The sequence below is a fragment of the Mauremys reevesii genome, linkage group 13 (assembly GCF_016161935.1).
Source record: "Mauremys reevesii isolate NIE-2019 linkage group 13, ASM1616193v1, whole genome shotgun sequence".
Lineage (NCBI taxonomy): Eukaryota > Metazoa > Chordata > Testudines > Geoemydidae > Mauremys > Mauremys reevesii.
In genome coordinates this window covers 29,602,978-29,618,045 of record NC_052635.1, presented here as the reverse complement: position 1 = coordinate 29,618,045, position 15,068 = coordinate 29,602,978, and positions in this window count along the sequence as shown.

Genomic DNA, 15,068 nt, shown 5'->3' with positions numbered 1-15,068 from the left:
CTCACACTACCTGCGATACTCTTTGTATAAAGCTCCCTGGTGCACATCCTTAGTACCCAAATCAGCCTTCAGTCACCAGCCCTGCCTTGGCCCTCCAGCCCCTTCTGCCTTTTGAGGTTTAGGAACCACATTTAACTCCTCGCCTGCTGACTCTAAGGTAAATTTTCTGCATCCTGTGGTAAAGCCTCTTAGAGTCACTTTGCTGCATTCTATGGAAGCCACTCTGGTTTGTGCTGCACAGCCTGACTGGAGGCTCAAAACCACCTAAATGGAGAGCATAAGGGATCTTCTAAAATACCAGCGCGGGAAGCAATAGACCCCAAACGCATTCCTCAGTGCATCCGACTGAGATGTCATTATAAACTACCTCCTCAATTACTTATTCTATTTCCTTAAACATGAGACTGTCTGCAGAGACTCAACCCAAACTAAGCCCCATGCGACAGCCCATGCCTGACCCTCCTTTATTCCGTAGCCCCTGAATAGCTCAGCTTTTCCTATTAGCGGGGGACCTTTTCACTACTTCTTCCACACTCAGCTTCATATTTCAAATTCCTTCTGAGCTGTATCTGGTTTTCATTTAAACATATTACATGTAAAAAGAAATAAGGGGAAAGGATTTTCAAGGTAATAAATGGAGCATGCGAGCCTAATTATTCAGGATGACCCAATGCAATTTGGTAAGTCCAGCGAGTTGTTTATGTTGGCAAGACAAGAGTAAAATATCATTGGCTATGGTAATTATTCTTATAAGATTGCAATATATATACATTGTCAGGAACTGAAGGGAGTCCCTGAGTTATGAAGTCGTCCTTGCTCAAGGAATAAACACACAGGGCAGTAATCCTGGAAGCAATCAAAATGCCTTCAACTCAGTGATTGTAAAGCCGCTGTATTCAGAGAAGCCTAAAGTCGATCCAGAACCCATGGGCTTAGGTCACAACCAAACCCTTCAAATAGACAATTTATCTCACCATGAAGCCATGAGCAGAGTTCAGTGAATGAACGGATAAAGCAACATGAGTCTTGCTGTTTCAGATTGAATTACTGGAGCTGTTGATGACTGGCCAAGTCAAATGGATAACATTTGGGCATTGGTTTCATTCTCAACGAGGCTGGACGAGATTGTGGGGGTATCTGTGTGCTGACCTGCAGAAGTTTATTAGATGCTTTATTATGGATGCAGGAATTGCTGCTATTCAGTTCATCTGATGTATTTGATTTTTAGTTCCACCACCATACTGAATATGCCAATACAGAAACAACATCTTCTGTTGGCCACTAATGAGAACAAGTATTTCCCCAGGAGCAGGATAGGAAATATAGTCTAGTCAATAGACACTAGACAGCAGAATTGGTCTGAAATAAACAGAAAAAAAAATCAATCAAGACACATGCAAAGTACTACACTTGGAGGAAAAAAAATCAAATGCACAAATACAAAATAGGGAATAACTGGCTAGGATGTGGGGGCTATAGTCGATTACAAATTGAATCTGAGTCAACAATATGAGGCAGTTGCAAAGAAGGCTAACATCATTTCTGGGGTGTGTTAACAAGAGTGTCGTATGGAAGACATGGGAGGCAATTGTCCCACGCTAGTCGGCCATGTTGAGGTCTCAGCTGGAGCACTGTGTCCAGTTCTGCGTGGCACACTTTAAGAAATATGTGGACAAATTTGAGAGTCCAAAAGGAGGGATCAATTTTTCTCCATGTCCACCGAAGGTCAGACAAGAAGAAATGGGCTTAATTTGCAGCAAGGAAGATTTAGGTTAGATACTAGGATAAACTGTCTATCTGTAAGGATAGTTAAGCACTGGACTAGGGTTCTAAAGGAGATTGTGGAATTCCTTCCATTGAAGATTTTTAAGAACAGGTTACACAAACACCTGTTAGGGATAGCATACTTGGTCAGCACAGGGGACTGGACTAGATGATGCCTTGAGGTCCCTTCCAGCCCTATATTTCTATGATTCTGTAAAAGTGCCTAGGGGATGTCTACACTGCAGTTGGGAAGCACAGCTGAAGCACATGTTGGCACACCTGAGCTAGCTCACTAAAATAGCAGTGTAGCTGCAGCGGCATGAACTAGTTGCCCACCTGGATGGGATTGCTCTTGGGTCGCTAACCCCTGCTGCTGTGGTTTCAATGCTATTTTTATCGAGCTAAAACTAGCTCAGGTATGGCTACATGTGCTGCAGTCATGCCTCCTCATTGCTTTGTAGACGTATCCCTAGATAGACAGAAGCTAGACATGCAAGAATAGTCAATTGGCCCATCAACCACAACCAAAGATTAGACAAAGTACTGCATATATGTCTACCCACTATTGGCACTGGAGTCAGAAGGGCATGTTTTGCAAGCAAACATGGGGAAGCTGTTCACAGTAAGCACAGAAAATGTTCCAGGAAGCAACCCAGCTGAGTCCCAAAGCCCATAAGGTCATGTAACTGGTGCACACCATGACAAATGAGATGGGGGTCACACCATGAAGCGTGAAGGAACAAGCTAAAATTAGGAGGCCAGTGGAACTGCAGCAGGTAGCTTGCTGGCTAATAAACCTTACACACACACTAAGAAAAAAGCTTAGGAAAAGGGTGTTTCAAGCTTTTGGCTCTAATCTCCTATATGTTCATCACCTATGCGGCCAAGCTGGCCTCCTATCCTTTGCCTCTGATCCCAGCAGATGAGGCAATGCACTCATAATGTGGAGCATGACTCACCTTCCAAGAGGCCCCAGGGAAGCCATCTCCTCTTTTATCCTGAGTGCGATCTGCCAAAGCTGCAATCCACAGAAGTGAGAGTTCAGGGGACGCGTTCTAGAGCTATTCTTGTCAGCTCACCCTGGGGAATGGCTCTGTCCTGAAAGGGCTCAGCTCTACAGCAGCGCCACCTTGCCCTCCCACAATACCCAGGAATACAGCAGAGCAAAGGTCACATTTAAGCTTTGCTTTCCAGGAAGACAGATGGCAAGTCTCTGCACTGCAGCTGTAGTACTGTAATGCAAACAACAGTTGGGTTTGGTGCCCAAAGATTCCACAGATCTTTCTACAAAGATAGAGATGGCCTGCCTAGTTCCCCATGTGGGTAACCACGGTCTGGCTCCCTAGAGATCCACTGCAATTTAAACTGGATGCAGTATTTTTCATTCCCTCTCCCCATTTCATTGTTTCCTCCCCAACTGGGTTAAGCAGCTACCGTATTTCAACCCAGCAGTGACATGGACTTTATTTCAATGCCCGAAGGGATACCAATGTACTTAGGGCTAGGCGGTGCTTATACAACCGGCCCTGTATAAACAGTGGCATGTAGTTGTGCAGCCTGCCAGGACCAGACCAAGGAAGGAATCATGCCTCAGAGAGGCTTAGATAGGTACGATTCCTTCTTTGCTCCACCCAGGGAGTAATCCTCTGCTACTGACCCAGAGCAGTGGCTGATTTCTACATTCACGGCTATGCTGGCTGCATTGTGCTGGTTGTAAGATGGCAGGGACAAAACCAAGGGAGATCAGAGGTGCAGCTAGGGTGACCAGATATCCTGATTTTATAGGGACAGTCCCGATTTTTGGGTCTTTTTCTTATATAGGCTCCTATTACCTCCCACCCCAGTCCTGATTTTTCACACTTGCTGTCTGGTCACCCTAGGTGCAGCCTCTGCTTACACTCCCGCCCCTGCAAGGATGTGCAGGAAGGCAGCACAGGGAAGTGGGGATGGCTATCTCTTACTCTCCCTTAGGGCCCTGTGAGTTGGCTAAGATGGGCTACAAGCTCACCTGTAGTTTGTATTCAGCAGTTACAGCTCCTAAGCCTCTTTGGGGAACATTTTAATCTATAGGTCCATGGCGCCTGTTATTAAGTGGGATTCAGGCATTATAAAAGTGATCCCATTGCTACAGATGAAAAAGTGTTTGGGGCGACTTCATGAAACTCATTCTTCTCTTTCCCAGGATGTTTGCCACTAAGAGAGAAATGCTTATAAAAATGAGGCCAGAGCCAGCATGCTTCTGGTGAGGCCATGAACTCACTTGGGCAAAACATTTCTCTGCTCGCTGTCACCTGTAAATGGGGCTAGTGGTGTTCATCCACCATTGCAAAGCTCTGAGAGATCTACAGCTGAAAAAATGCTGCTCTCTGCGTGCAAAGTGTTACTATTGTTGTCATCACAAGGCATCTCCTCCCAAGCATTATGAATCTCCTCCATTCCAAACGTAACAGGCTGACATCCAGAGAGGGGCCAAGAAAATTCTGCCTGTGGAAAGAATCTGTGAAAAAGAAAAGAAAAAAACCACAACAGCCTCTGCTGATTCTGGGAGATATAAATCAACCCCAAAGACAATATTTCTGTTTCAAGGAGGAGTTAACTTTCCACTGAATGCCGTGAACTGACAAGCACTGGAGCTGCAGCTGTTTACCGCACAGCGTAGGCTTCATGGTCTGCACAGCTGAAAGTCTCTGTGGGGCTCCATTCACTTTGATTTTACACCAGGGTTCATTAGACCCCAGTAATTATCCCCTTTTAACAAGGCTATGTTTACACCTATGAGAAAGGGGCAGTGGCATGCTCCTTGCTTGCCCTCTGTGGCTGGGGAGAAAATAATATTGATGGCAGCTAGGGAGATGAAGTGGTCATAGGAAAAAAGGATACTGGAAAAAACAGGAAAGAGGGAGAAAGAGAAGAAAAGAGGGAATGTGAAAGAAAGAAAGAAAGAAAGAAAGAAAGAAAGAAAGAAAGAAAGAAAGAAGATAAGGGAGATTGTGTCTAAAGGCCTCCAGAAGAATATATTACATGGTCGTTCACCCCATACATGGCTGATTGAATCCTGTGTCACTAATATAGAAACTAGCATTTATTATCCCCCCGCCATCCTTCCATCTCCCATATTTCAACCTAGGAAATACCAGTGACCCTGTGAGCACTAGCAAACATAGCCTGAAGGCAAGATCATTATTTGAGTCCCCAGCTCCCAGGCTTTGGGACCAGCTAATTATGGAGGCGGGGGGAGCGGAGAAAGAAAATTCCAAATGACAGATAATCTGGGAGGCCCTTCAGTAAGAGGATGAAGTTTTATAACCATCATGAATATTGGAGCTGCCCATAAAACTGTAGCCAAAGGGGGAAAGCAGGACTTGATTTATGCAGTGGTGGTGAAGAACATTCACCAAACAGTAATTTATTGATTGCTGCACCACTGAAGAGTCAAGGCTGCTCTCTTGGGCATATGAAACAGGCATATTTTTTTTGAATATGGCACTGAACACAGCAGTCCTTCCTCACTTCAAGAGCGATAAGAATCTGCGCTCTGTCTTTCTATGAACTGCTACTCCTTGTAGCCCATGGCGGGCAGGGGAGGGAAGTAGGGGTGGGAAGAAGGAGGATGCTGGGGGCCAGCCAGAACAGGACTTCTGCAACACCCTTTGATTTCTTGAGAGAGATCTCTTAGGTGCTGAATGTGCCCAGGCTGTGTGCTGCAGCAGAACATTTCTCTGCTATTCTCTGCCCATCTCTTCTGAAGATTCTGTGAGAGATGACAAGAGCCTATGGACAACTGTTTTCAATTCATTCCTTACTAAACTATGGTTCACAGGCTGGATGCTTAGGAGCAGGGCTGGACCCAAACTAAATCCCAGATCTGGCCACTCCAGACCTTCAGGGTGATTAAAATTCTGTCCTACAATTTTGGCTTGAGTCTATCGCTGCTTAAAGTCTCACTCTTCTGAACACTTCATCAATGTCATGCAAAGTGATGGGAATGTCTGAGCATCCTCTCAAGGGTGGTTCTCTAATCCACTCCACATGGTAAGGCGAGGCAGGCTACTGTGTCAGCTCCCCACCAAATAAGCGAACATATTCTGCCCACCATATACACCTTGGGGAAACAATTCTGCATTAACAGGGAATGGATTGGCCTAATGGTCTTGTGCATGTCAAATGCCTCTTTCTAGGACTGACAGTCTGAGGGCTTGTCATAGGACAGTTAGTTAAGGGTTAAGGTCTCTTTTACCTGTAAAGGGTTAACAAGCAGTAACCTGATGAACACCTGACCAGAGGACCAATCAAGGGACAAGATAATTTCAAATCTCTGGGGAGGGAAGGCTTTTCTGTGTCCTTTGTTTGGATTGCCGTTCTCTCTTTGGATTTAAGAGAGGCCAGACATATTCTTCAAGTTCTCCAAGGTTTCCTGAAGTATTTTCTTCTATTCAGTTTAGTGAGTATTAGAAGGCGGTTTAGTCTTATAATTGATTTCTACATTTGCAATTGTGTGTTTGCTGAAGAAATATCTTTATTTCTGTTTGCTGTTACTTTGATTATTCTGAGAAAGTGGGGTGGAAGCCTCTCCAGGTTTATTAGTTAGACCCTGTATTTGTTCATCCTGGTAATACAGAGATAGTGTACTTTTTTCTTTCTTTAATAAAGTCTTTTCTTTTTAGAACTTGATTGATTTCTTCCCTTGTTTGGATTTTCAGGGGAAGGGGAGGGGGGAAAAGTGAATCCCTCTTTGTTTGATTCAAGGAGTTTGAATCAAGGTATCTCTCCCAAGGACAAGGGGAGGGGGAAGAAGGTGGGGGGGATGGATTATTTCCCTTTGTGTTAAGATCCAAGGAAGTTGGGATCTGTGTTCCCCAGGGAAAGTTTGGGGGAATAGGGAGTGTACTAGACACTGGAATTTCTAGTTGGTGGCAGCTTTACCAGATCTAAACTAGGATTTAAGTTTAGAGGAGCCTATGCAGGTCCCCATCTTGTGGACGCTAAAGTTCAAAGTGGGGAATAAGCCTATGACAGGGCTCATTCTCCCTCTTTCACAAAGAGACGGGTGTTACTGGCTGTCAGCAAATTGGGTTTATTTTTCCTCTCTCATTTCCTCGGAGGGAAGTGCATTGTGACTGATTAACAGGGGTGCAGTCAACCAGTGACAAAGCCGATCACTGCATGAATTTACTTACTTGGTCATTAGCTAAGGAAAGAGAGAACTGAAATGCTGTTGTGGAACGTAATTCCAAGGAGGTCTCAGTATAGGCAGCAACCAAACTCACAGGGCTATATTCATAGAGAAGCCTAGAGGGCATAGCCTGTTGGAGTAACTTACACTTTCCTCCAGTCCCCTCGGCAACTGAGACTCCCTTAGACTCATAGGGCCAAATGTAGAGGTGATGTGCAACACAGTGTAAGGGGATCTAACTCTGACTCCTATTCACTGGGACTCTCCTGGCCACATTTATCAGTGCTCCAATAGCACTGAAGTCAATGGAGTCACCATGCGGATGTATTTGGCTCCCTCAGAACAACTGATGCCCCCTCTGCCAATGTCAGGGAGTCAACAGTTCAGTAGTGTTATTCCAAGAAGCCAAAATATGGTGTAAGGAGACAGAGTTAAAATAGAGTGGGGGATACTATAATTTGCATCTTCTTACCTTCTTCCAGCCATGATGGGGACACCCCTGTCCACTAGGTTATTCCAAACTCCTACACACTTGGGGCAGGGGCAGGAATTTGCCCAGGAATCCCTCCACTGCATACATGCAGCCCAGTGCCTTTATTAGCATGGACAGAACCTGGATGCCATTGAAGAAAAGTCAATGGGAGTACGACATACACCCAAGAGGCTTAAAGGAGCTCTGACTCCATCAGTTGAAAACAGTCTCAACTGCCCCTCCAGCTTTGGCCCTGGGTCCCAGATTAAGGCACCACCTGGTGCACACTGCCGGGGACATCACATCTCCCTGGGCACCACTGGATCCTGCTGTGTCCCTGCAGCAGAAGCAGCCCATGCCCCTGCTACATGGTTTCACCCCTAGCTGCATCCCAGCCATCCTCCAGCTGGCAGCAGGAAGTAGAGGTGGGATTTCCTGTCAGCTCTTTAACCTTGTGGGGGCAGCCAGCTCCTCCCTATGGCCCATCCCTTAGCCAATCAGAGCTCTGGGGACAGGGCCAGCCTTCCCAGCAAGGGGCCATGCCACTCAGGGCCTTGGGATAGGTTGCATCCACTCAGAGTCTGGCACATCCATACAGTGGGCATAAGCAGGTCCAAGGGAGTTTATTAAGTGTGAGGAGCATGGAGGCCCCCAATCCTGGGCTGTCTCCAAGCTGCCTTAGGTCAGCCAGGACAGGAGTGGCCCACAGCATAAGTTAGAGTAGCATCAGGGCTTCTCTAACTTGCACCTGGCTGCCTTTGGCCCCAAGATGCCAGTCCAATAGCTGGAGATTGCTGAGGGAAGGCACAGCCTGGACACATCCTCTTTGCTTGGACACATCCCCTGTACCAGATGCAGGAGCTGCTATTTTAATTCTACCACACCCCGGACTTCCCCCACACTGGCTGCTTTGTGCTGCCACAGCAGGGGATGCCAGATCTGACCCAGAGGACTAGCTTCCACCACCTTATACACACATTGCCTCTGGCCAGCCCAAGCACTTCCCACAGCAGCTCTGAGCAAAATTTCCCAACCGTTTCAAAATAATGCATGTATATGGTTTTCATTTGCCAAAACAAATAAGGGATCGGCATCGCCCTGAGCTGGGGCCTGCAGAGCCCACATGGCCGTTACCTGGCTTAATAAGTGTGATTGCTTCTCAGTGTGAGCAAAATTCAACATGGCAAATGAAAAGAGGGCAGCCTTTCCTGCCTCTGGGGAACCCTCTCTGTAACTGGAGGTTCTTTAAGCCAGTTCATCTGGTGAGGAGAAAGCCAGGCTCTGAAGGGATAGACAGAAATAACAGCAATTGATGCAGTTATGTTTCCAGATTCCTCCCCAACCCCCTTTTACAGCCATCAAATATTACCACAAAAAAGGGAACAGAAAAAAGCAATATAGAGTCCAGAGCTCTTAATCCTCCTCCCCATCCTAGAGGCCAGGAAGAACCCTGGGATTCTTTCCACACTTTAACTCATTCCCTCTCCCTCGTGTCATGGCCTTCATCCTTCCAGATGCAGAGAGCTGGACCCCCATTTAGGGACAATTAGTACCTTCTTTAACTGGACAGAGAGGTCAGTGTCGCATAGGGCTGGTCACAAATTTTCCATCAAAAATCAGTTTTGATGGAAAATCGAGTTTCCCACTCAAAAATTCTCTCCTTCTGTCCCCCAGAAAGGGCCTGCTTTCTGTGGGAAATTTTAATTTTTTTTTTTTGGTCAAAAAACAGACACCCAAGACCCAAAATATTTCATCCGAAAAACAAACTATTTTGTCTGTGGCTGAAGTTTTACAAGATTCAAATTTCCACTTAAAAAAAAATTAATTTCTGTGGAAAATGTAGAAAAAGCCATTTAAAAAAAAAATTCCTAGAAATTTCCTCAGAAAGATAAAATGCTTTCCAGCCATCTTTAGAGATGAGCAATGGACAGAAGGCATTCCTTGCCCCTGGACTGAGAATCAAATCTAGGGCTCCTATAAGGCAGTACAGAGCATTGCCGGTCATTGGGCAGGTTGCCTCTCCTGTAGCAAAGAAGGGAGGAAAACTCCATTATACCTCCTGGCAGAGTTCATCTTCAGTTCTTTTCCTCCCAAGATGGTTCTGAAACACACAGGTATCTAACCAAACAAACAGTGGTTCCATAAACTAATCTGCAATTAGAGATGGGCCTAGCTCCAACCTTTCTCAAAGCCTGGCTGGGAATTCAGATTCCGGGATTGGTTTCCATCCAGTATAGAGATAGGAGTGATCCACAAAATTTACACTCAAACATGGGGATGGCCCAGATCAGTTTCTAAGGGTAGGCGTCCGCTCCCTGGTTCTGGTTCAGCCCATTGTAGGGACAGGTGTCTGACCTGGATGTGGTTCTGTAGCCCAGCCTTCCAAACACCCCCAAGTGTTTGGCTCAGTGGCTCTGGATCTCTCATGTATTCAAAGCTGTAAACGTGACAATCACAGGAAAAAACAACGTCATGCAGGGGACAGTAGGATGCCTCGTTTATGAATTAAGGATTATATTTTCTCATTGAAAACCCCAAGTGATTCATCAAATAGCCATACCACGCAGGAGAATGCTGATGACTAAGTCCATGCAAGTATTCCAGGGGCCTGATGAAATCAAGAGCTACATGTGCATTTATTGGCTCTGCTGTGTGATAGCGAAAGGCAGCCTGTGTTATGTGCTTTATTTATATATGCTGACTCAATGACGGACAGCTCACTCTGTTGCTCTGCCAGAGTCCCTGTAAAGTAGCCCATCCAAACAGCTAGAATACAACCTTCATTATCCAGTTTATCGCATCCTCCCATATCCAAACCTGTCATATCCTCTAGGGTGGTCAGATAAATGAGGGCCAGATAAACAGCTGGCTAGCTTTCCCCAGGCTGGTTAGCTCAGTCGGACTTAGAGTTTTTATACCGGAATTCAGCTAAGGGGTGCAAGATAAAAACCTTTATTTGAAAGCCAGTGCAAACGTGCTTTAGGGTTATGTGTGGTTTGAGCACTGACATCCTTATGGGTTAGATGCCCTTGGAAGAATGCAGCAGCCTATGTATAGTGGGGGGTTGCAGTAGAACCCCCACTGTATAAATAGATGGATCCAAGCAATCCCCCCAAATCTGAATCACCCTTAATCAGGAGAGCAGTTCCGATCTAGCTCCCAACTTGGGCTGAGTCAGGAGCCCTGTGTAGCAATGCATAGTCCTGCTGCTGCCCTTCCCTTCCACTCTCCTGGGGTAAGTCCCTGCCTGTGGAGCTTTTTGATTTGCTATTTCACAAGGAGTGTTTCTCCAGTACATCTGTGGCTGCAGTTGGACACCAACAGAGCTTTGCTGAAGCAGAAGTAACTCATACAATCAAACTGCTCTTAGGATTCATCCTTTCCAACATCCCTAAGAGAGGATTATGAACCCCATGTCACAAATGGGGAAACTGAGGCAGAGAGCAGCATGCAGGTCACACAGCAGGTGAGTGGCAGAGCTGGGGTGCTGGTTGCCAGATCTGTGGAGATTCCACTAAGCCTCTCAGATGTGATTAGTTATTTTCATGCAGCAGGCTTGTTGCCATCACACCTGTGCAGCACAGCTTTCTAATGATATCATGCTCCTACAATAAGACTTCCCCCCTGAATTTCAGTGGGGTTTTGGCTATGTCCATTATATAGATGAAGAAAGCTGGCTGCAGCAGTTTGAGAGATCATTCATTTTGGGAGAAATGTGATATCATACAGCTTCAGAGCAGAGCTCAAGTTTCTAGAACCTCTTGATACAATTATTCCTACATCCCTCCCTACACCCATGGGCAATCTTCAACCACTAGTTGACATGTGAAAGGGTCTGTGTAGGTCCTGGGGTTGCTGATCTGATTTGGGGCATCACCTGCTTAATGGTAACTAGAGCTGGTGTAACCAGACAGGGGTGTCAGAGTTGTGTCTTCAGCTGGAGCAAGGATAAGTGTCACATGCTGCACTCAGGCTTCTAAGGAGGCAAGGGTACCCACATGAAGAACTCCTTGGGTAATAATGCAGTAGCAGGGAGAGGTTATTTGGGAGTGGGACAAACAAAAGAGAAAGGTAACACCTTCGAAAACAAACAGATCAGGTTACCAAATCATTCCCCAGGCATGGGGGCCTCAGGATGTGACCCCAATGGTCTTACTACGGCATGCACAGAACACTGATCTGTCTCCCAGTGCTGCCAAAGGGGGTAGGGGGTGCAGTCAATGAATGAAGAACAGTTGTAAACAATTGCAGGAATCCACACAAATTGGTAACAGCAAGCGGAGTGCTGCCTATCAACACATAGCACCCAGCACAGAGATTCTGCACTGTAGTTCAGGGTGTCTGAGTCCTGCTCGACGCCTGGTGTCCAGCCTGACTTCCCCTGAGGATTCTCTCACCCTATCTAGACAGGGGTCAGGTACATCCCAAGGGAGAGCAACAGGCTGGCTGGTTTTGTCATTGTTCACATAACACACACTCCAGCTTACATCTGAGTTTCACGGCTTGCAAAAAGAGGGAAACAATTCTTAGTCCAGCCGCTAAAATGAAGCTTGGCATTTCTAGGTTGCCTGGCATCGGGGTCTCCAAGTGCTTTACAATCATTAAGCCCTGTGAAGTAGGTGTAGGTTATATATTTGGGTAAACCTATTCACAAAAGAGGAAAACTTTGGCCTCACACTATCTTAGACCCCAACTTCATATTTAGGTACCTAAATAGTAAGTGGCCAGATTCTCAGAAGTGCTGAATGCACAGCTCTCATTAACTGCAGTTGACTTAATTTCAAGTAACAATTACCAAGCATGAGGAGCAACTAGACTGACACACAGACACTCCTGGTCAACTGCAGCATAACTTAAAAGGATCGAGCTGGAGGAAAAATGTGCCAGTGGGATCCCTGGCAGTTAACTTAGAGTCCACCGTAAGTGCAAAGCCAGGATACCTTTTGTAACAAGTTCTAAACATGGACTGAATTGGGCTTTGATCTATTTCACAGATACTTCAGAGCAAACCTCAGGGGCAAAGGTCTGTCATCAAGAATGCCCTGCCTCCACCTCCCACTTGCTTCATCCTTGGGAAGGACAGGGACTGATGAACACTAAGGCTGCAGCCGGTTAGATGTAATTATATTTATTTCCTTGTTGGCCCTGCTTTGCAAAAGCAATCACAGCTCTTAGCACTGTCTGGAAACTCAAGCAAAGTATATATTTTGACATTGGTCCAAATTCTGTTCCCAACAGAAATTCAAAGCAACACTTACTGAGATCACTGGTACAGAGACTCTCCCTTTCCCTGCATCTTGTGTCAGGCCATTTACACCAGTGCAAAAAGTGAGAACAAGTGACTAAATAAGGGACAGGGTAATAGAAAAATCTGACCCAGAGGCATTGCTCAATTCACACCAGTGGAACAGAGATCCCTATCTGGCCTTTACACTCTTTTCACCTTCCCTCAAGCATCTGCAGAGGGTTTGAGGTAAGGAAAAGCAAGGGGGTGGAGAGGGCAGAGTTAAGGGTTATCAGACATAGTAGGCAGGGAGGCTGCTGCTATCCCTATCTCAGGTTTTTCTACTCACTACTGGCACACCCCCTTATAGCTCATCTGTAGATTAACTCCCTTCCCCCTGATCCCTCCACCTTCTGTTGCTCACCCTATGATCTCTCTCTACTCAGGTTACTCCATCTTTGTGACTCAGCCCTTCAGGCCCACTGGACAAACTGTCTCAGGCAATCTTCTGAGCCACTCCCCAGCCATGCATCTGATGAAGTGGGTATTCACCCACAAAAGCTTATGCTCCAATACTTCTGTTAGGCTATAAGGTGCCACAGGACTCTGTCCCTTTTTACAGATCCAGACTAACATAGCTACCCCTCTGATACTTGCCCAGTCTGTGCCACTCTCCCAGGAGAGGAACCTAGGCCCACCCACTACTCTGGGTTCCAGCCTAGGGAACCTATGCCTAGCAACCAGTCTGCTCAAGTGCCAACCTCATTGCTGTTTCCCTGGCTCTTTCCTATCCTCCTTCCATATCTTCTGGCCCACCTCCAGGTTACCACTAGAGCATCCTCTACTCCCCATAGCTACTTCCTAGAGTCCATAGCCCCAGATAGACTCCCAGGGCCTATTCTCCCCTAGAGCAGCTCCTTGTACCTAGCACCCCCCACTATTGAGCTCTTCCTTGTGATCACTTTCTTACCACCAACTTCCTCTCTTTATAAGCCTAGGCCAGCTCCTCCCTCAGCTGGGCTTTATCAGCCATTAGGCCTTAGCAAGCCTTGGCTCACTTCCAGGTGCAGCCTTAGGTTAATTGGCCTGTTTTACCCATTCAGGCCTTGGTATGGGGTGGACACTCCATTACATTCCCATTTTCAATTTTTAAAATAAATGGTTTCCAGCAAGCTGTCTGAATGCATGTCTGGAGCGTGGGGAAGGCACATGGTAGAGATTGCCATGCTGAATTCCCCCTTTTAGTTAGGGACCAGTCAGTGAATTTGATTTAACAAGAGTCCCATCGAATGGTTTTTCCTGTGTAGTTTCTTTTAAAGTCATTTTCCTTCTGCACAAAGTATTTATGAATGCGCACATGGCTCTGCTACCATAATGCCCTGATTTAGCTTGTTTGTGTGTGTGAGAGAGAGAGAGAAAGTGAGTGAGAGAGAGAGAGAAAACTAAGAACAAATGCAATTTTTTTGTGTTCAGTTAACCTGAGACTGCTGCTTGAGTTTTCATTTGAGGAGGGAGAACACCTATCATGACTTCCTTCAATACACACTACTCTAATGTCACAGAGGGATCAAGGACAGAATACTTAGGCCCGACACCATGCAAACAAAAGAAGTGTTATTTTGGTAGCAGTGGAAAATACTGTGCAATTTTCTCTCTAGAAGTAAGATTCCAATTTATTTGCTATATTTGGATTTTGGGTTCTTCAGGAGATGAGAATGATAGGAAATATGAGATCTGTATGAAACTCTATCTATTCCCATCTGCACCCATCTCTCACTCTCTATCCTGTGCTCATCACCACAGTATCTAAAAACCTGCGTTAGCTCACCTGCCCTTCTTGGGGTCTGACCTATGCCCACTGCAATCAATGCAAAGATTCCTGTTGACTTTAATGGCCTGTGAATCAGGCCATTTTTAGCAGGTGTTGGAAGTGAGGTGAGATGCCCTTGGCCTAACTCAGATGTTTGGTTCTCAGCTATATGGGCCCTGGGGAATTCTTGCTGCTAGGCACCTTCTCTTGAGAGCCATGCTTGCTGGTTTCACACAAGTAATACAAAGGAAAGACTTTGAAAATCTGGCTCAGATCCAACAGTTTCAATGGGAAAGAGCTGCAGAGCCTGACACCCTCGGTCACTTAATGTTTTGCACTGGCCTATTGATTTCAGCAGAGCTTGGCAAGTGTTTGTTCTTGCAGAACCAGCAGAGGGAGCAGAGGAGCACAGAACTAGCCCCACATTAACAGCCTCTGCCGCTTTGCTTGAAATTTGTCAGGCAGGGACAGTGATGAATAGAAAAATGTTTAGATTTTTTAAAATAACCCTAACCCTGTAACCAATTATAACTCTTTTAAGATAAACTGAACTGGGAGGAGTGGTCAGAAATGCCTTGCTATGAATATTCAGTACCGTGCCACATCATTCTGTGCTCTGCCATCA